Genomic DNA, 21406 nt, shown 5'->3' with positions numbered 1-21406 from the left:
TCTCTTCTCTTACTATTTTTTTATGGTATGTCATTTTCTTATCCAATTCATATGTCCATTCTGTCCTTATTGTGACATATGATAGGAGATGTTGGTCTAAACCTAATTTCTGCCAAACAGCTTTCCAGTTTTTTTCTGGCAGTTCTTGTCAAATAGGGGGTCCTTTCTCAAGTAATTTATGTTCTTATATTTGGCAAATACTCTTTTATTGAGTTTGTGTTAGATTCTTGCTTATCTAGTTTGTTCTTATTTAGGTTTCTATTTTTTTTAAAAAAAATTGATATCAAATATCGTGATTACTGTTTCATAATATAATTCGAGGTCTAAAAGTTCTATTCCTCCAACCATGTCCCATAATAATAGAATCTTAATTAATTAATCAATTAATTAACTAATTAATAGAATATCTCTTGAGATTCTAAATCCTTTGTTCATCTAAATGAATTTTGTTATTTTGTTTAGATTATCAACTATGTTGGTCCCCCAAGTAGTATAAATACTGAATTTCTTAAAGTGGTGTCATACACTCAAATTCACACTATTCAAAGTTATAACTTTAATATTTAAAATATAGTATTTTGTCTCAGTCCCTTTGAAATATGCAGTGTGAATTTGAATAATATGACCCTTTATAGGATTCATTATTTGCGCTTAATAAGATTGAGTTATAACACTAAATCAGTAAATTAATTGAATTAATATTATTGTATTATTTTGCTGTAGCCTAACCAGGAACAATGACTATCCTTCTAATTATTTAAGTAATTCTCTATTTCTTTAAAGATTGCTATGTAATTATATTGATGAGTCTTGAACAGGTGTTGGTGAATTGATTCTTAGCTATTATATGCATTTGGCAGTTATTTTGAATGACGTTACGTTTCCATCAATTTTGTTATCGCTCAAACAAACATGCTATTATTGTTGTAGATTTAATTGATGTCCTGATACTTTACTAATGGTATTTTCTCATATAGTTTCTTTGCTAATTCTTAGGGTATTTCTTTTTAAGCAAATCTTCATGTCATCAAAAAATAGATATTCTCATATACTGTATATCCAATTCCTTACCAAATCTCAATATTTCTCCCTTCCCAGTATCTCTAATTTAAGGTACCTTATCTCCACTCATGCAGCCACAACCCTAATTTAGGCCCTTATCAGCTCTCTCCTGGACTATTGCAATAACCTTCTATAAAGTCACTTTTGGCATATATTCATGCCTTCAACTGCTCTTATCTTAACGCTATCGTTAACACTTCCACAACCATGGTAAATAACAGTAGATAAAGGGAATTTGATTGTCCTACTCCTATATTTATTGGAAACATTTTTTAACACCACAGGGCTTATTCTGTGCCAGGCATTGTGCTGAGAGCCTAGGGGTATAAACAAAAGCAGTAACTTTCCCTGTCCTCAAGGAGTTCTCATTCTAATGGGGAAGACAAAATGTAAGTAACTACACAAGATATATACAGTACAATGGAAATACATCTCTAAGAGGAAGGTACTAGCACCTTGGGGACCCAGGAAAGGCTTCCTACATAAACTGAGAGCTGAGTTATGAAAGGAGCCAGGGAAATAATGTAAAGGCATAGGTAAGGAGGAAGAGCATTTCAAGCATGCGGGACATCCAGAGCAAAAGCTGGAGAAACAAGAGAAGAATCTGTTAGTAGGTCAATCAGTATAGCAGGATTACAGAGGGCATGTAGATCTGGACAGCAGGATTCTGGAGGGCATGTAGATCTGGACAGCAGGATTCTGGAGGGCATGTAGATCTGGACAGCAACTATTCAGGCTGTTTCTGTTTGACACTCATTTTAAAAAAAGATAAAAGCAATGAACTAAATAAAGAACAATAATCATAATAGATGATATTTAGATAATGACAAGAAGCATACCTGTGGAAAGAAAACTGGCCTTGATGCAAGGAAGACCTAATTTCAAGACCTGCCTTTGACATATACTGGTCATGTGACCCTGGGCAAGTTTTTTTTAACCTCTTATTGCAAAAAGCAATTCTATAATACTTTAAGAGAAAGTATTGACCAATATTTCTAGAGGGAGTTTCCTTGTCTCAATAGTACTGAAGTAAAAGGTCCATAACACTTTAAGCTTGGTAAGATGTTTTATAAGTGTTCTCTCATTTGATCTTTACTCATTTAATTTTGCTTATGGGAAGTTAAAGTGGGGTCTGAACTATGCACTTGGAAACTTCCAAGGAAATTAAAGAGAAATAAACAATTTCTGGAGGATTAATCTAGCAAACTGAGACCAATAAATTGAGGGCAAATGTTGCAGTTTTAAATTACATAAGCCAATGACCACAGTATCCATTCCTCGCTATAAAAAGTTTCTTCCTAAAGGATTATGTTGTGTAATATTTTCTGGTCTGTAGCTTAAAAATGGCAGCTGCTTATTAATAAATGCCAATAATATTGTGGTAAATCATAATAATGCCATTAAGATGTCATTGTAGAAGGAAGATAGTGCAGGGAATCAGTATTTCAATTTGAACTAAGTGAAACAGAAATGTCAGGTACTCTTGGTTCAATCATTTTATTGACTCATACTTCCCTAGTTTATTTTATCATCTTCCTCAAATCAAGGCCAATCTTCAACTCTTTAGAAACATTCATGTATTAGGCTTTCTGTGACTGGAGTAGATTATTCTGTCAAACTGGAGCATTTACTATTTGATATCTGTCATTATGTCAAATGCTCAATACAAGGTTTTTTTTTTTTTTTAACTTGATTTTGCTCCTTAAAGCTAAAGACCAAAATAATCTATACATCGAAAAGTACAGCCCCTCCAGAGATGGTAAAATTTCATCTTTTGGAAATCAAAAAAAAGACAGAATTGCAAAAAGGTTGATGAAAAATCACCAGTGTAAAATGGATGATTATTTGTAAGAATTATTAGATAGCTTAAAGAAAACAAAACAAAACAAACTTGACTATGCCTGTCTTTGCAAGTGAAAAACAGCTTATATCAGTCGGTCGGAAAGCATTTATTAATTGCTTACTATGGCCAGGCACTGTCCGAAGTGCTGGATTCACAAATAAAGGCTACTATGCTCCCTTGAAAAGGTTGTGGGAACCCAGTACCTGCTTTCAAGGTACTCACATTTTAATGGGACAGATAATGTACTGTGTACAAACAATGTGTGTATCTATATCTCCATGTGCTGATGGTAGTTGATCAAATCAATATGAGCTCAGAAGGCTCTGCCATAGGTCAGGCACAAACAGCCCCTATGATCATACAGAGTGGAGACATCTCTAAATTTGTGCATCTGTGATGGCAATCAAAATAGGATCTTTAGCTATTTTTGTTTTAGTATAATCAAGTACCTCTGATTGAATCTTGCCTTTATCACTCAAGAGTCTTTACAAGGAGTAAAGTACAGAAACAAGAGTTTCTTTAACTAGAAACAGTGTGTGTATTTGTACTGCTAATTATTTTAATATTATTAAAGATCTTTCCCACTCATTGATGGGTCTGCCCATTGTGGGAAGCTTGATTAGGGGAGTTGTTTTGTAGGAGGGTCCTAGGTACCTTTTGTTTTTTCTATTGAGGCACTGGGTCAAAGGGTTGTGATGCCCTCTGGTTCTAAAAAAGGTACAAATGCTCTGAGTTGAGGTTGTACTTCAGGGCTTAGTTTTTGGTAAGAAGGTTTGAGTGCCAAACGAGGACTCTGGGAATCCACGATGGAGCCCCACTGCTTTGAGAACTTCCCTCTCTGGTAACCATGGTCAGATAGCTGGGGTCCAATTGTCTGTTAAATTCAGGCATAACAAGCTGTGTCTTGATCTTTTGATTTCTCTCTATTTTCTTTGAAATTCAGGGTGCTGACTCCCCTGAATTAACTGAATGATATATGTGCTTGGTTAAAGGAATGATACATGTACTTGATTAAAGTGATTGTTAGCACCTCAAAAGTTGCCTTTCTTTTTATGAATGAAGATCTAAGAACCTGTGATAGCAGGGCCCCTCCCGTGTATGTTGGGGTGCTTACTGCTACAGCATCTCAAATGCTGAGCTACTGTAATTTTGTTTTGCTCATACAAGAGAGTGCCTTCTTTGATGCAGGCACACCACGCTGGGTGGTCCTATGGCAGTGTCTCTCATGTCCCACACTGGATTTCAAAGTTCTTCAGAGAGGCTTTGAGAGAGTCCTTTCATCACTTCTTCGGACCTCCAAGTGAGTGTTTGCTTTGTATGAGTACTTTGTAAAAGAGTTCTTGGGCAAACATGTTTGGCATTCAAACAAATGTGGCCAGCCCTTTGGAGCAACTCTCTCTGCCTGTGGTAGAGTTTGAATTCTTAACAGTTCAGCTTGAGACAGGACCTGACTGTGAAGCGCCTTACCTTGCCAGATGATCTTCAGATTCTTCCTAAAACAACTCAAAGGGAAGTGATTCAGTTTCTTGGCATGTCACTGCTACCCTCTCCAGGTTTCACAAGCATACAACAAGGAGGTCAGCACAATAGTTTTGTAGACCTTCATTGTGGTAGGTAGTGTAATACCTCTTCTTTTCCAGCTTTCTTTAGGAGCCTCCCAAATGCTGAGCTAGCTCTGACAATGCATGCATCAACTTCATCACCTATGTGTACATCCCTGGAAAGTATACTGCCAAGGTGCTTAAGTGAACACTTAATTCACATGAAGGTAATAGTCTTCCTGAACTTATACTATACATATACATAATGCACATGCACACACACATATACATATACATGTGTGTGTTTAGATATGTATGTATGTGTGTGTTTGTATAATGTGGAGATAACCAACAGAGGGGGATTACTAATATTAAGGACTATTAGAAAAAATTTTCATAGAAGGTGGAATTTTTGCTGGGACTTGAAGAAAACCAGAGAGTTCAAGAGACTTATCCTAGAGTATAAATTAGTCATAAAAGATTTTCATTTGTGATAAGGTTATCAATTGTAATTGTCTCCAATGGATCAGCCATTTTGTGCATGCCTCCATTTTCACAAGACAATTAAGATAAAATGGTTAAAGATACTCAGCTCACTCTATTAACCCTCCATCTTCAGGCCCTTGAATATAAACTGTAATATTCAAGATAGAATTTCTTCAGCCTCTCCAGGACTTTGGTTTATTGGTTACACTATCTCAGTCAAAATCTTTAATTACTTAAGTTTTAAAAGAATTATTTTTCCCCCTATTTTGGCCTTGGAAGCAGTTGATCAGTTCAGTCCCATATCTCCTTAGGTATGTAACATTACCAAAAGTAAGTGGAGAATTATTATCTTCACAAATAAACCCTAACCAATGATGCTGGAAGGTTTAGCAAATTTTAATTAGTGCTGCATGAAAAGTTTCCCAAGGGAAGTACATTTAATCTTGGCTGTTAGCCATTTTTTGCAAGAACAAAATTTTACTGTAAACATAGGTTTTTAAAGAGTAAACAAAACAAACAAATTAGTAACAATTTTATTTTGGCAATAAAATACAATTAATGAATGAATGGGGGGGGGGCACATATCACGGTAGCCTTTTTTAGTGTCCTGTACTTGTTTGTTTATTTACCTCATAAATACAAGATAAAAAGTGAACAAAAATCCTGAATGAATATTGACCTCAACTTCAAAGTTTGGAAACTAGTTCAAGAAAAGCAACCTTAAAGTGTGTTAAGCCAGTGCCTGGCATAGAGCTGGTATTTAAGAAATATTTATAGAATGGATGAATAAACTAAAAAAATGAAAGTGAGAATGAATGAAATAATGCATTTAGGTTTCAGCTGTACTTAATACCACCTTTTTTTTTTGGAGAGAGGTGGGACTATTTGCAGAGCTTTCATACCCAAACTGTGAGATCTCTCGTCCAAACTTCAAAAGAGATATTAATGACTGTATAGATGATGGCCACTATCTATGTGAAAAAGTGAGCCCTGTGAAAAGGTGGGACTATACAGATATATCTCAGGAAGGGGCTAAATGGCCTTAAGAAAGATAAAGGTAAAATATCGTAATACAATATTCAATTGTCTCTGCTTTAGCTATTTATTGCCTCAGAACGTTAGAAGTTTTAGGTCTCTGACGGGGAGAAAACTTAGGAATACCAGAGTCCTTTTCAGGAAAAGAGAGCTTTTCTTTTTGGGAAACTGCTTTCTTCATGATGGCCAGCTATTAAGTAGTATCACCAGCGATGCCAAAGACAAAGAACCTAGCAGGCCCAAGAGAACATGCACTCATTTGGAAACATCCAAGGACCTGTCTTAGCAGCTGAGTTCCTTTATGTTGTTGGGGGAAATTGATTAACTTGGGCTTTTTAGATTCATTTGGAATGCTAGGCTTATAAATAAAAGCTTTATTTGCAGTCAGTCATTTTATCTTTTAAGCAGAGATCTAGAGAAAGATGAGATGAGATAACTGAGACCTCTATAGGGACCCTAAGGATACTCCTTCATAATTCTTTGCTAGGGACTGATGAGTAGTGAGTATTTGTATATTGGCTTCCTGGGTTCCAAGTGCCTGAACTTTGACTGCCTGGATTCAGTCCTGGAGGCACATAGAAGTCACATGTGCTTTCATCCACCTGACCTTTGGGGAGGGAAGAACTTTGTGGCTAAGCAGGAAAAATGACTAAATTCCCAGTCTCCTAGATAGAGGAAGTGGGATAGGTCAGACCATGTCAGCGAATTATAACTGTTCTCTATTATGTCTAGGATCCAATATAAACACGTTTGACCCATTAACAAGCTGCCTCCAATCTATTTTTCTAGATTTATTATGAATTACTCCCCTTCATGTACTCTGCTGTATAGCTAAAGTGTATGTCTTTTCTTGGTGTATGTCTCTTCAATAGAACGTTCCATCTCTTGCCATCGTGCTATTGCTCAGACTATGCATTATAGATGGAATATAGTTACTGCTTCCTCACTTGTACCTCTCTGAATTTCTAGCTTCCTTCAAATTTCAGCTCCAAGCACTAACTCCTTTAAGAAGCTTTTCCTCTTCCCCACAGCTGATAATGCCTCCCCTTTGAAGTCACCTTGCACATATGTACATTTACTTTTAGATGTACATGTACTTTCCTTTAGTAGAATGTGAGTACCTTAAGGGCAAAGGCTATTTCATTTTGGGTTTTGTATCCGTAGTACCTAGCAAAGTTCCTGGCAATTTGAAGTTCAGCTGTGTTTGACTCTGGGACCCTATGGATCACAGCACACTAGGCCCTTCTGTGCTCCACTATCTCTGGTGGGGTTTTCTTAGCAAAGATATGAAGTGGTTTGCTATTGTCTTCTTCAGTGGATCACCTTTTGTCATCATTCTCCACTATGACCTGTCTGTCTAGGGTAATGCTGCACAGCATAGTTCATAGTTTTAATTTTCCTTTCCCCAAACCTTAAACCTACGGCACTCTGAAGCTGGGATGTCAGTGGGCCCCTGCCTAAGGGCTCTTCTGGACCCTCCTGGCTTTAGAGTGATTAGCAGTAGTAACTGTTGCTGTTTCCCTCCCAGCCTGATGTCTTTCTTTTTCTTGGCCTTAAAAGGGCCATGCACTGACTTCTTCTTAAACAGTCCTATTCTATGAATGGGCGTTGCTTCACCCTGAGTAAGTACCTGCGTAGACCTTGGCCTAAAGGGTCCAAGGTCTTTCAGTGCATCTGGGTCATCTCCAGTCATCCTGATGAATATCTGGTCACTGGATTCAGATGGCAATGGATGAGAAGTGAGGCTGGTGACTTGCACAGCCCTCCCTCACTCAAAACAAAGTCACATACAAGTCATGTCATCATTCCTCTGATGGCATAATCTTCTTTGGCAACGAAGGACGAACACAAGAGCTATGCAAGCCCCTTCACCATGAAAAGATAGTGATCTAGGAGTTTTATTGGCACATAGCAGGTGCTTAATAAATGTTTGATGATTAATTGATTTCTTGTACAGTGTTCAGTTTAAGATTTAAAAAGAGCTTTACAAATCTTTTCTCACTTGATCCTGACAACAACCCTGGCAACAACTTCATTTTACAGATGGTGAAACTTGGGCAGACTGAGGTTAATTGACTTGCTCAGTTATATAGCCAGTAACTGTCTGAAGCTGGATTTGAACTCCGGTGACTCCTGCTCCAGCACTTTGCACTGTATCACCTAGCATCCTAAGTTTATGGAAAATTCTATAGTCAAGCCCTCTTAATAAAGAAGGGAATATTTCCTGTATAATGGCGAGTTCCTGTATAATTCAGGTACCCAGCATTCTAGTGAGAGGAGAGGGAATCTTGGGCAATGCCAATCTTAAATTTGCCTCTGTAGCAACTTTAAATTTGAGAAGTAAATATGCAAACTACTCTGGTATCTTTGCCAAGAAAACCCCAAATGGGATCCTGAAGATTGGGACATGACTGAAATGATTGAACAACAAATAAAACTTTAAATTTGAGTTTCAGGAACCAGACTTCTAGAAATAGAAGGAGAGTAACTGTACCATAATGATCTCTTGAAGAAAAAAAGATTGCACACAGAAAGTCAGAGCTGGATGAGTAGTGAGGTATTGAGTCATACCTGGACAAGTGAAATACCTGAACTTTACCTTCTGCTACTGCTATGAATTATTAAGACAACTGAAATTCAATGGTAAGAGGATTGCTTCTTTTGGAACTTCTGGAAACTTGGAAACTGACTTCATTTTCCTTCCAGGAGGACTCTAAACTGTTAGGACAGAACCAAGAAGGATGGTATGGGTCCCTGACACGAAGAAGATACTTCTATGAATGCCATATGGCCTTGCTTTAGCAACTCTAAGCTTGTTTTATCCCTAGGGGTTTTCAAACCACAGGATTCAGTACTACTCTAAGGTCTTAGATCCTCTTAAGAAAGAAGATGAATTAGGGAGTTCTAGGGATGCAACTTTCCTCTATCAGACCTACATTGTCCAAATAATTTATGATAAGTTTTAAAAACCTACAAATTCACCTTTATGGGTACTAAAAGGAAGATACTTTACTATTTTGTGTTTTCTCAGACCTTCATCTGTAGTACAACCTGTTGCTTATTTACACACTGGAAAAAAATATTTTAACAAATGGTATTCCTCCTTGCTAGACATTCAAATCAATTTCAGAAGAGTTTTGATCTGGTTTTAGCACCTGTGTAAATACTGTGCAATTCCTGAAATTGATAATCACAATACAAATTCAAGCTGAATACAGATGTAATCCAGGTAATTTTTCATTATAGTAGTTTATGGGAATCCTTGGTATTCACTGGCTGTTTTAAGTTTAAAAAGATGCAGTGCCAATTCAGCCAATAAAAACCCTTCTGTAATAAATGCAGATCTGTGAAAAAGTCATATTGAAGGCATACATTCTTTTTCTAGACTCATCTTTTTTTGTGTGTGTCATAGAAGGACCTAAGAATAAAAAGAGAGAATTTAGAGCTCCTATTTCCTCTAAGTCTAAGCACATTGTGGCAATCTGAAGATGGAATGTCACATGTTCTCCCTTCCCCCACCCCAGTTTATTCTCTGAATTTACTTCCTTTTGTTGGTTAAGTCTGACCCTGTGCTTTGTCATTTAATTTATGCATGAAATAGACCAATATAAAATAGATCTCTATGTAAGAGTTTAATACCATTCAGAGATAAAAGGCCTTTATGGTATTCAAGGGTCTTAGGCCTTCCAACATCCTCAGATTGATTGGTGAAATATTTTGTGTTAAGCCTGGGAATGAAAGACATCATGGAAAGCATTACACTGCAGACAAAGGCAAGATAAGCAGGTGAACTGAACAGCTCTTCTTGTACCTAATGAATTCTAAGAAAATTGATAGGTAAAATTGCCACAGAGTATTTTTACCTGGTTTTTGAGTGCTCTGAATAGGCAATGGAATTCCCAAGAAGTGCTTGAATTCAGCTTGTGGAATGTTCTCATTGTAGCAAAAGGGATAAAGTCAGGCCATGGGAATGATTTTAAGGGCTAATGTATTTATTTATTTTTATGAAACAAGCTTTTAAGCAAGTTATTAGAAAAAAATAGCCATATGATTGATTCATATAAAATCAATTCATAGAAAATGCTGATATTTTCTAGAATGTTTTCTGGAAGATAATTTGAAAAGCAAGTTCTAGGTCTTTGTCAAGAAGGAACAAGAAAAATAGTTCAGACTATATTTGAATCAATAAAATTGTATTTCATTTATTAGGTATATGGGTACACCTTTTGTCATATAGATCTTGAGGATTTTTCCCAGGGATTCAACTGTATAGATCCTAATACTTCTCATTTGCTAGAGCTTTCATTACTTTGTGAGGTCCCCATGGCTAATTTTTCCCCACTGGCTACACACAGTTAGGTATTTTAAAGAAAAGTATCTCTCATATTATTTGTCCACCATCTTCATGTTCAAATTACCTTAAATGATACATGGGAGTTATAGCAAAATTATGTCTTCTCACTAAACAGTAAAAGGTACACAAAGACATCTACAAAAACCTTTATACAATAATTCAACATAAAAAAAAGCAGAACAGAACTTACAATAATAACCCTGCAGAAGGAAAAATGAATGAGAATGAATGGACAAAGAATCCTGATGGAGAGGCAGAAGAAGAGACTGCAATCTTTCTACTATTCTGTGTATTGAAATTAAAGTACAAATAGACTCAGGGCATCGAGGTGGTGCAGTGGATAAAGCACCAGTGCAGAAGTCAGGAGGACCTGAGTTCAAATCTCACCTCAGACACTTGACACTCATTAGCTGTATGATTTTGGGCAAGTCACTTAACCCCAATTGCCTCATCCTGGGTCATCTCCAGTCATCCTGATGAATATCTGGTCACTGAATTCAGATGGCTCTGGGGGAGAAGTGAGGCTGGTGACCTGCGCAGCCCTCCCTCACTAAAACAAAGTCAAGTGCAAGTCATGTCATCATTTCTCTGATGGCATGGTCTTCTTCAGCAACCAAGGACAAACACACATATAGGCTCAAGTAGTAAAAATCAGAATTTTAGTATTTTAGAGATGACTTAGTTCTATCTTCTCATCTTACAGATGAAGAAATTGAAGCTCAGACAGGTCAAAGACTTTCACAAGGTAACAAAAGTAAGAAGATTTGAGCTCAGTTTTTTTATTTCAAAGCCACTGACTTACCACACCACCATGTTGTTGTTCAATAGGTTCTAAGTAAATTTAGTTGGGTGCATTGCTACTCAAAGTTAAGTGTTTGGAAAAAAAATTAATGTGGCACATTTAAGAAACTTGAACCAAAACAAAAAAACCACACACAATTAATTTATTATGTCTTTGAAATTTTCTATTTTGTCTCCTATTTGTGGTGGGGAGAAGTGGATGTGGCAATAAAAATGGAATTTTACAAATCAAAAATATATCCCAAATCACTCAGAGGTATTTGTCCATTAGCACATTCATGCTGTTGGGCCAGCTTACGTATCTTTGTTGGAAGGTCACTGCAATAAATTAAGCATTTAAAATTGCTGCAGTAACTTTTGAAGGTCACTAGAAGACCACATAGTACCCCAATGTAGTTATATTGGTTTTTTGTTGCTGAAGAAGACCATGCCACCAGAGAAATGATGACATGACTTGCACTTGACTTTGTTTTGAGTGAGGGAGGGCTGTGCAGGTCACCAGCCTTACTTCTCCTCCAGAGCCATCTGAATCCAGAGACCTGATATTCCTCAGGATGACTGGAGAAGGCCCAGGATGCACTGGGAGACCTTGGGCCCTTTAGGCCAAGGTCTTTGCAGGTACTCACTGAGGGTGAGGCAATGCCCATTCATTGAATACGTCTGTTTAAAAGATAGCCTTTAATGAGGCAAAGAAAAGAAAGACATCAGGCTGGGAGGGAAACAGCAACAGTTACTATTGATGATCACTCTTAGGCTAGGAGGGTCCAGAAGAGCCCTTAGAGAGGGGGCAGGTACCCCATGGTGTCTGAGTTTCACACTGCAGTAGGTTCAAGGTTCAGGGAAGGGAAGAGGAGGGAAGGGAAGAGAAGGGGGGGGGGGGGAAAGGGAGGGGAGGGAAGGAAAGGGAATGGGAGGGGGGAGAGAGAAAATGTCAAAATTATTCCCAAAGGAGAGGTTTTGAAAGAATCTTGTTATTGTTAACTATCATTGTCCAAGATGTTTAATATAAACATAGTTCATACTAGTCCTGAATTTATCATAGATCTCCTGGAGAAAAGTAGTAGCAGGAATGGGAAAAGAGAGGGTAAAGATAGACTGGGGCAGTGGGCAGGGAAGAGGCACAGAAATTCTGCAAGTCAAGTACATTTGGTGAAATTCAGGAAGTTCTGCTTCCTGGTCATCCTGCATATAATCTGTAGCAAATGAAGAGAAATCCCCCCTGGTCTTTAGCCTTTGGAAAAATGAAGAGAGAAAAAGGGAAAAAAATGAATCTAGATGGATATCATCATCCATCTGCAAGGATATTTTGATTTAGGACTTGTGATAGAAGTATGCAAATTTTGAATACTGGTTAGGTATCTTTCTGGCATAGTGGATGACTTTCCTACCCTCTGACTCCCACCAAATTTCCTGTGAAAGAACAATGAGCTAAACTGAAGAGTATTTCTGATCCTCCCTACTTGCAGTTCTCATGTTGACAAATAACACCACTACTCTTCTGGTTGTGACAAAAAAATTCTAGAGATATAGTTTCTGGGTAATTAATCATTTTACAAATTATGCTAGTGAGTAATTAATAAAAAGGGCCAGAGGCACTCAAATGTCAAAAAACCTCTCATGGAACCCACTCAATGTCTATATGCCCTTGGAAGAATGGGTATTCCTGAGGATGGAAATCAACTCTGATTGGTTAATAAGTAATGAGAGAATGAATATTATAATGAGAGGTGGACCTAGTCTAATTAGGGGCTAGGGGATGTGACTGATAACTCAGTCTTGGACAAAGAAACTTATTTATCCCCATACTATCCTGTGTAGGGTAATTTAGACAAAGTGATAAATGCATTTCCACCCAGACCTATCTGACTAAAACACAACAGGCAGAGTTCATCAGTTTTGCTAAACTAGAATTTCTTTACCTTTTTATCAGATCTAAATTTTCCTAGTTGGGAAGACTGTCTCAACAACCTACAGGGTTGATTTCTGAATGAAGAAATAGAAGGGATATAATCCTGGATCTCTTCAATAGTAAGTGGATATTGCTATCAGAGGGAAATAATTCTTTTTCTCATGGTAAAGACATTTCATATTTCAGTATTTTAAAATTCTAAATTCAGATATTACCATCCTGAGCCAAGGGCAGAATTATTAAGAATCCTACAAAAAACCCAACAACCTCTCAAAAAAAATTTAAAAATGAATTAAAAAAAAAGCTTTGACACTTTCCTTTAAGATTTCAATAAAGTTTCAAGGAATAAATGTTTTATGGAGACCACACAGTGATACTATACTTAGTAAGGTATAGGAAGCTTGTTAGGTTGTAGTTTGTCCTTTGTTTTCAAAGAAGACCATGACATCAGGGAGATGAAGACATGACTTGCAATTGAATTTGATTTGAGTGAGAGAGGGTTGTGCAAAGTTAACGGCCTCACTTTCTCCTCACGTAGCTTTCAGGGTAACTGGAGATGGTTTGAGCATCTAGGTGGTACAGTGGATAGAGCCAGAAAAACTAATCTTCATGAGTTCAAATCTGGCCTCAAATATGTACTAGCTATGTGACCCTGGAAAAGTCACTTAAACCTGTTTGCCTCAGCTTCCTTGTCTGTAAAATGAACTGGAGAAAGAGATGGCAATCCACTCCAGTATCTCTGCCAAGAAAACCCCACATAGGATCATACAGAGTTGGACATGTTGGTAAACAACTGAACAACAACAAAAATAGTGGAATATAGTAAAGTATGGTAGGTGACTACATATAGTAAGGCTCATTAGATAAATTTAGATCTAGTACCTTTGGGAGTGAATTATTAAGTATTTTTTTCATATTCAGTATAGATTTAACCTTTATAATGGAATATAAGAGATACATAAGAAGTAGTCCACTCTCAAGGAGCTTACCATCTGGTTAAGGGAACAAGACTAATATAAAATGATTTGAGAATGATATAAAACCAATTTTAATCTGTACTACATCGTAAACTACAGACTCCTAAGTACCATGGGAATTCAGAAAATGGAGAGATTCACTGAATACTTGGAAAAAGACACACTTCCACAGGCAGAAACATGTTGAATTTTCTTGACAAAATATTATTAGAGAGATGTTCAGGTGAAAATTGACAGAGGAGCAAAATTACATGTTGGTAATTCTCTTATATAGATTTGATTTTGCTTATATTTTAAGAGTCAAAGAAAAAGAAACTGGAACCTTGGGAGAAGTGAAAGAGAAAATGAAAGATATTTTTTATTTGTAAGACTCTCTCAAGAATATGATGACAACTGGGCCCAGGAAAGACATTAGAATCCTACTGGGAATTCAAAATCATATGTGAAGGACCAGGATTTAAGGGACTAAACACCTAGCTAGGTTTTGCATTTTCCATTATTTTTGTAGGACAATGCCAGTAAATCAAACAACTTATTAGACTAATGTTTTCCCCTAAAGTAGCCAGTTGATTAAATCTATTGTTTGGTCTTTATGTTGTCACAGGCCTTGTCTGCCATGTTTTATAAGTGACCTAAATGTGTGTGTTCATCCTTTGTTGCCAAAGAAGACCATGCCAACAGAGAAATAATGGCATGACTTGCACTTGACTTTGTTTTTGAGTGAAGGAGGGCTGTGCAGGTCACCAGCCTCACTTCTCCTCCAGAGCTATCTGAATCCAGTGACCAGATATTCCTCAGGATGACTGGAGATGACCCAGGATGAGGCAATTGGGGTTAAGTGACTTGCCCCAAGGTCACACAGCTAGTGAGTGTCATGCGTCTGAGGTGAGATTTGAACTCAGGTCCTCCTGACTCCTCTATCCACTGCACCACCTAGTTGCCCCTAAGTGACCTAAATACTGATTTGAAGTCAGGATTGAGCTTTGCCTCAATTTTCCTCTTAGAAATGGAGATGATTCATGCCTTGGCTACCTTATACAGATGCTAGAAAGGATTTATGTGACCTAATGCAAGAGATAGTGTGGTACAGTGGCAAGTCAAGAACTTGAAGACAGGAGAGACCTGGTTTCAAATTCTGGTTCTAACCTGTAACAGCCCTGTGAAGAGAGTTAAATTGCTTAACCTCTCTGAGCTTCAATTTCCTCAGCTATGAAATAAAATAAGATACCTAACTTTGAGTGAGGATAAAATGAGATTTGACAAAGTGGTCTGTAAATTTTATAGCATCAGTTATAATGAGCCCTATTAAGTACTAACAGTAATTGGGGAAAGGAAATAAAGCAAAATAAATAATGCAATAGGTTTGGATAGTCAAGTTTAATGTAGTGTTTTTGTTAATAAGTTGAGAATTCTTACACATACCAAGCTCAGCCTCAATGAAGACGTATGAGAAGATACCTCTCTACCTATCCTCTTTGCAGAAGTGGTGGATTAGCGGTGTGGAGAAATGCATAAAATATTAGACTTTAAGGATGTGATAATTAGTCTTGTTCTTTAAAAAAAAAATCCTTATTATTAGGAACTGTTCTCTGGTAATAGAATGGATAAGAGGGAAATTTATGCAATATAAAAACAAAAGACATCAAAATAATCTATTATTTTAAAAGATAAGAATTCTGGGTAAAATTGACTAATAAATTGTTTTTTTCTTTTTTTTTTCGCTTTTTAAAAAAATTATTTTATTTTTAGTTTTCAGTAGACATTTCCACAAGATTTTGAGTTCCAAATGTTCTCCCCATCTTTCCCCTGCACCCACCCTGACATCATGCATTCTGATTACCCCTTCCATCAGTCTGCCCTGCCTTCTATCAACCCCTCCCTTCTCTTATCCCTACTGGGGTTCAATAGACACTTCCGGGTGACCTTCCAGGCTGTCTTGGGCTACAGATTTGCTTCACTCTGTCATTCTGTGAATTCTGCAGTTTCGGAATTTGTTTAGAGTCATTTTTAAGAGGTATTTGACTGGGTTTGGGGGTAGAGCGCTAGCAACTCCATGCTGTTACTCCATGATATTGGCTCTGCCCCCTTATTGTTTCTTAAAAAGCAACATGAGAAAACTGAAAGGGAGCAAATATGAATTGGTAGAATAACCATTAAAATTAAAAACTCAAGAACAAATTAAATGAATGAACAGAGCTGAGCAAAGAGTTGAAAATCATAGATACAAATATGTGAAAAGGAAAGTAGATCCAGCAGAGCTGATTTGTTGAAGACTAAACCAATGCTAGTTTAGATTTCAGTATGGCTCCTTTGTTATTCTACCAGGATGGATATTTCAAGTTCCTTTTATGATATCTAATTGTCCATCAGTGTTATAACCACATTGGGAAAAAATGAGAGGGACTAGGATTGGGAGGAGACTCTCTTGTCTGGGGATGGGGATGGTTAGGGCTAAACTGGAAGGATTCTCCTATCCCCTTACATGTAATACCTCACATGCAAGGTATTACAGCAGAAATCTGAGGATTTGGTAATATTCACTGTTGCTTTGTAAGTGCCAGACTTTCTCCTTTTGTTAAGTAAACAAAAGAGAAAAGAAGGCGGTCAACGACACAACCGGAGTCCTAATTCTTGCTTTCCCAAATACTGGCTGGGTATTTGTCAGGTGATGTCAGGATGGTCAGCCAGGGAACAATAAACCGGTCAATAAAAATTCCCCTATATGCTTGAGACTGACTGAAAGCTTATCCAACCAGTGACATTGGTAGAAAGAGAAAGAGGGAGTAGACATCTTCCCTCTATTTTTATTTGCCCCATAACTATTTTTGGAGGACATTAGTAAAGTATCACAGTACACAGCCTTGTTATCCAGAAACAGGAGAGAACTCCAGTTACTATCTTTCACTAAATCCTTGGAAACAATATGTTGGTTCAGAAAAAAGTGCTTCAGATCAAGATCATTTTCATTCTATTTAGAGCTTAAAGGACAAGTCAGTGCTAGAATAAGGTGAAAGATTTGATTGATCTGGATATGAGAGGTTACTTTTATGGTGTGAATGTCAGATAGTATGGTAGCAGGGGTGGGGAACCTGCAGCCTCAAGGCCACATGTGGCCTTCTAGGTCCTTGGTTGTGGCTTTTTGACTGAGTTCAAGTTTTATAGAACAAATCCTTTTATTAAGGGGATTTGTTCTGTGAAGTTTGGATTTAGTCAAAGGGTTACACTTGAGGACCTTGAGGGTCACATGTGGCCTTGAGGCTGCAGGTTCCCCACCCCTGAATTTGACATTCCATTTGAGAAACTATATGATTCATCAATTGTGTCAAAAGTGATGTTTCTCTATAGTCGTTGCTATATTTGCATTTAAAATTAAAAAGACAGTGCTGCTATACCTCTGGGATTCTTGATTCCATCCTGATTCAGCTTTTCTAGTTGTTCAAGTAATCCGTCTCTGAAATGAGTCATCTTACAATGATTTTCAAAAAGCCAATAGGTAAACCTATGGAAATAGCAGAAGCCAGCTATTCCTTCCTCCTACAAAAAAATGTGGAACGTATATACATACATTATATATATATATGTATAATATATATACATACATAATATATATACATATATGTGTATGTTTTGCTATGTTGGGGGGCCAGGGTGAGGGATACTGACTGGCTATGGTTTTATTATTTCTATAGTTTTAGAAATGATAGTATAGCTGTGGCTTATATTTAGGCTTGTCTATTCTTATTATTTGTTCCAAGAATTTTATTTTAAGAACTGCTGGTGCCAATGAGAAAGAATTCTTGGAGCTAAGAAGCCAAGCACAGTCCCTGAACATCAGCAGGAAGAAGACTCTACCCCCACACAGTCACAGGAATGCCAAACCAGAGAAATCTCAGTCCAGATTCTTGTTCTACAGTCTCAGTGTTGGATTGTAGAAGGAGGTGTGCAACTACTGTAGGATTTCTGGGTACCAGGATGACAGCTGGTTTGTTAGAGCTTGGACAGGACATTGACAAGACTTTGCCAATGATATTATAAGGAATATAAGCAGGAATAAAGGAGCTGCATCCTGTACGATTGTTTGAATGACCTTTAAGTAAGAGTGAGGGAAAGGTTATATCAGGGGGATGGGAGGAGGAAGGAATATATTTTAGGGAACATGAAATCCTTGTTTAACCTGATTGTTTTTTTGTGTACTTTAAGCTTGTTTCTTACAGCTGTTGGCCAGAACTGTGTAGGACAATAAAGCACTTGACTAAATCCTAGTTTCTTCTATATTATGCTTGGCCCTGGCCATGAAGACGATAGAGCAAGAAGAAAAAAAATAGTGCTATTCACCAAAAAACTGTTAAGTACTTACTATAATCAGAATGAAGAGTGCCTTAAATACCAAACGAATGGAAATTTATCTTGTCATATAGGCCATGGAGAGCCACTGAAGATTTCTGCACAATGAAATGGCCAATTCATTGCATCAGAGAGATTATTCTGTCAGCTGGGGAAAATGTGTCGAAGGAAGAAGGTGGGAGGCAGGGATGCTAGGTAGAAAGCTATTATAATAGGGGAGAGGTGATGATAAACTAGAGTTAGCAATGTGAGTTGAGAGGAGACTTTTCAGATCCTACAAAGAGAACTGACAAATACTTGGCATGGATATGGACATGGAGTAAGGGACAAGGAAGTCAGAGACATTATTAGAAATACAAAAGCTAGAAGTGGGGCATGGATTTCTGGGTGAAGATGATAAATTCAGTCTCAGATGTGTTTGAGTTATTTGTGGGACTAACAAGTGAATATGTTCAAAAGATAGTTGGAAATGCAGGGCTGGAAATCAGGGAGGAGATTACAGTTAGATAGATTTGGGAATCATCTGCTTAGATTTCACAATTAAAGCCATGAGAACTGAGGAACTTGTCCAGGGAGAGATTGCACAGAGAGAGGAGAAAAGGGGGAAGGACAGAGTTTTGACAGATACTCACCCTAAGGGACTGGGAGGAGAATGATGAACAAGAGTTGGGAGGAAAAGCAGATGGAAGCCAAGGAAAGAGTAATAACAAAGAAGGGGTGAATGTCAATGTCAAATGAGGAAGAAAGATCAGGCTAGATGAGTCTTGAGAAAAGGTTGTTAAATTTCAAAATAAAAGATCCCAAGCCGGGGTATGTGCTAGAGCCAGCTTTAACTCAGTATGAACATTGACATCTGAGAGATCTCCAAGTACTGCAACTGAGGGCTTCATTTATTGTTTTGCTGATTTCTAGACTTAAGAAAGGGATGAAGAAATGTGAACAGTGCAGACTAAAATTTAAAAGGAGTGTCCTATGTACTTCTCTTTTTGAGAGCCAGTTGTTAAACATTTACCAGCACGTCACTAGTCATGGGTGACCTTGGAGATGGCAATTCCATTGATTGATAGGGACAGAAGACAGCTTGCAAGAGCCTGAGGAGTTTGTATTTTAATTAAATTACAGATTCAAAGGGAGGTATTTTTAGTTTAGGGGAAAATTGAGTGTGGGACAGTAGAAAGAACATGGAATTAGATGTCATAGGACCTGATATTGAAACTTAGCATAGTCATATGCCACTCATATGATCTTGGACATAGTGATCAGTTTCTTTATCTGTAAATTCAGAGGGTTGTACTAGATGGCTTGTATGGTCTTTTAGTTCTATATTTATGACTCTGTGAACCTATGAGCATATCTGTAGCAAGGGGAAGAGTCAGTGAAATAAAGAGATACTTTCTCTCTCTCTCTCTTTCTGTCTTTCTCTTGTATTCCAGGCTCCCTCATCCTCTGAAGCCAGAGCTATAATTAACAACTTTTGATAAATTGAGGTAGCTAAGTGGCACATTGGATAAAATGCCAGTCGCCAAGTCAGGAAGATCTGATTTCAAATCTACCCTTCAGACATTTACAACCTGTGTGACACTGAGAAAGTCACTTAACCTCTGTTTGCCTCAGTTTCCTCATAGGACCTACCTCCCAGGGTTATTGTGAAGATCAAATTAGATAAAAATTGTAAAGCACTTATCACAGTACCTAGCACTTATAAAGTGTTCTATAAATATTACCTATACAAATTATACCCTTGCCTCAAGCAATTGGTCAATTCTTGATAAAAAAAATATTAGAAGTGATTAAGAAAACTCCAGTTGAGCATTTATAGTTCTTTTGTCTGCTGAAGGAGTACATGTTGTAAATTGCATCATTTAATTTTAGAGCTCTGAGACAAAACACTACTCACCATACACTAGCTATAGCTCTGTCTAAGGTTACAGGAAAAAAGGAAAGATGAAGACTTAGTGAGGTTTTTAGATGCAGGGAAGGAAAGACAAGGAAGATAATGAAGAATGTCCTGAATTTTCCCTATAAAGAAGTACTCTTCTGAATACAGGGTAAAAGTGGAGCCGAGAGTTAGAGGAGAAAAAAAGGTTTAGAAGAACTGCAGTAGGGAATGTGATTGAGAATTGACAACTGCTGAAATAATTTGTAACATGTAATTTTAGGATTATAGAAAAGGAAATGAAAAATATTGAAAAGAGAAAAGGGAAATTCACTTTAATATCTCTTAGCAAGTTTAAAAAGTTACGAACATTAATTAACAGGCATGACTTGGATAAGTATGAGGTTGAGAGACTAAAACCTTTGGATTGGTAATTGAGACTTTCCAGGGAACTGATTTCCTGACTTTCATCTTTGTCAAAACGTAACTTTTCCAGCTTCCTCATCAATAAAATGGAGATCAAAATGGCTTTCTCATCAGTATGGAAAAACAAAGTGCTTTGAGATTACCTTTTTTAAAAAGTAGAAAGAATATTTATTTGCTCAACGCATTTTTTTCTCAGGTTAAGTAGAAGGATAAGACCTTAAGGTCTAACTTTATCAGTCATCTGGTATACCAAAAGTACATGTTAGAGAAGAGGAGACTGAGGTCTAGAGGGATGAATGAACTTAACTGATGTCGTGTAGGTAGGTAAATGCTAGAGCAAGGATCCAAACCCACATCTCCTGACTCCAAAGCTTTCCTCTAAGTTTAGCACATTAACAACATATGTTTACTAAAATAGAGATGAGTAAATCAAATACGGAGAGGAAAACAGCATTTATTAAGTATACCTATTATGCTGTGGACACTGTGCTAAGTGTGTTACAATTATAGGATTTGATCCTTATAACACTCCTGAGAGGTAGGTGCTATTTATTACTACTACTACTACTACTACTACTACTACTACTACTACTACTACTACTACTACTGCTACTGCTGCTGCTACTACTACTACTACTGCTACTACTACTACTACTACTACTACTACTACTATTACTACTACTACTACTGCTACTACTACTACTACTACTACTACTACTACTACTACTACTACTACTACTGCAGCTGAGGAA

At 37.3% G+C, this 21406-nt stretch overlaps 1 long non-coding RNA gene across 2 annotated transcripts in view; it reads left to right on the top strand.

Annotated features, from left to right (window-relative positions):
• LOC140526556 (uncharacterized) overlaps positions 1–21406 on the top strand; it is a 124408-nt gene that overhangs the window by 6621 nt on the left and 96381 nt on the right. Inside the window, exon 3 of one of the 2 annotated variants that reach the window (XR_011974426.1) lies at positions 13053–13150. The exons of the other annotated variant lie outside the window; for it this stretch is intronic. This is a non-coding gene — a long non-coding RNA (uncharacterized lncRNA). The remainder of the gene's footprint in view (positions 1–13052; positions 13151–21406) is intronic. 2 annotated transcript variants of the gene reach the window in all.

This window comes from Notamacropus eugenii, chromosome 2 (assembly GCF_028372415.1).
Source record: "Notamacropus eugenii isolate mMacEug1 chromosome 2, mMacEug1.pri_v2, whole genome shotgun sequence".
NCBI classification, from domain to species: Eukaryota; Metazoa; Chordata; class Mammalia; order Diprotodontia; family Macropodidae; genus Notamacropus; species Notamacropus eugenii.
Note: the sequence above shows the minus strand (reverse complement) of the source record. Positions and strands in the feature narration are given on the sequence as shown.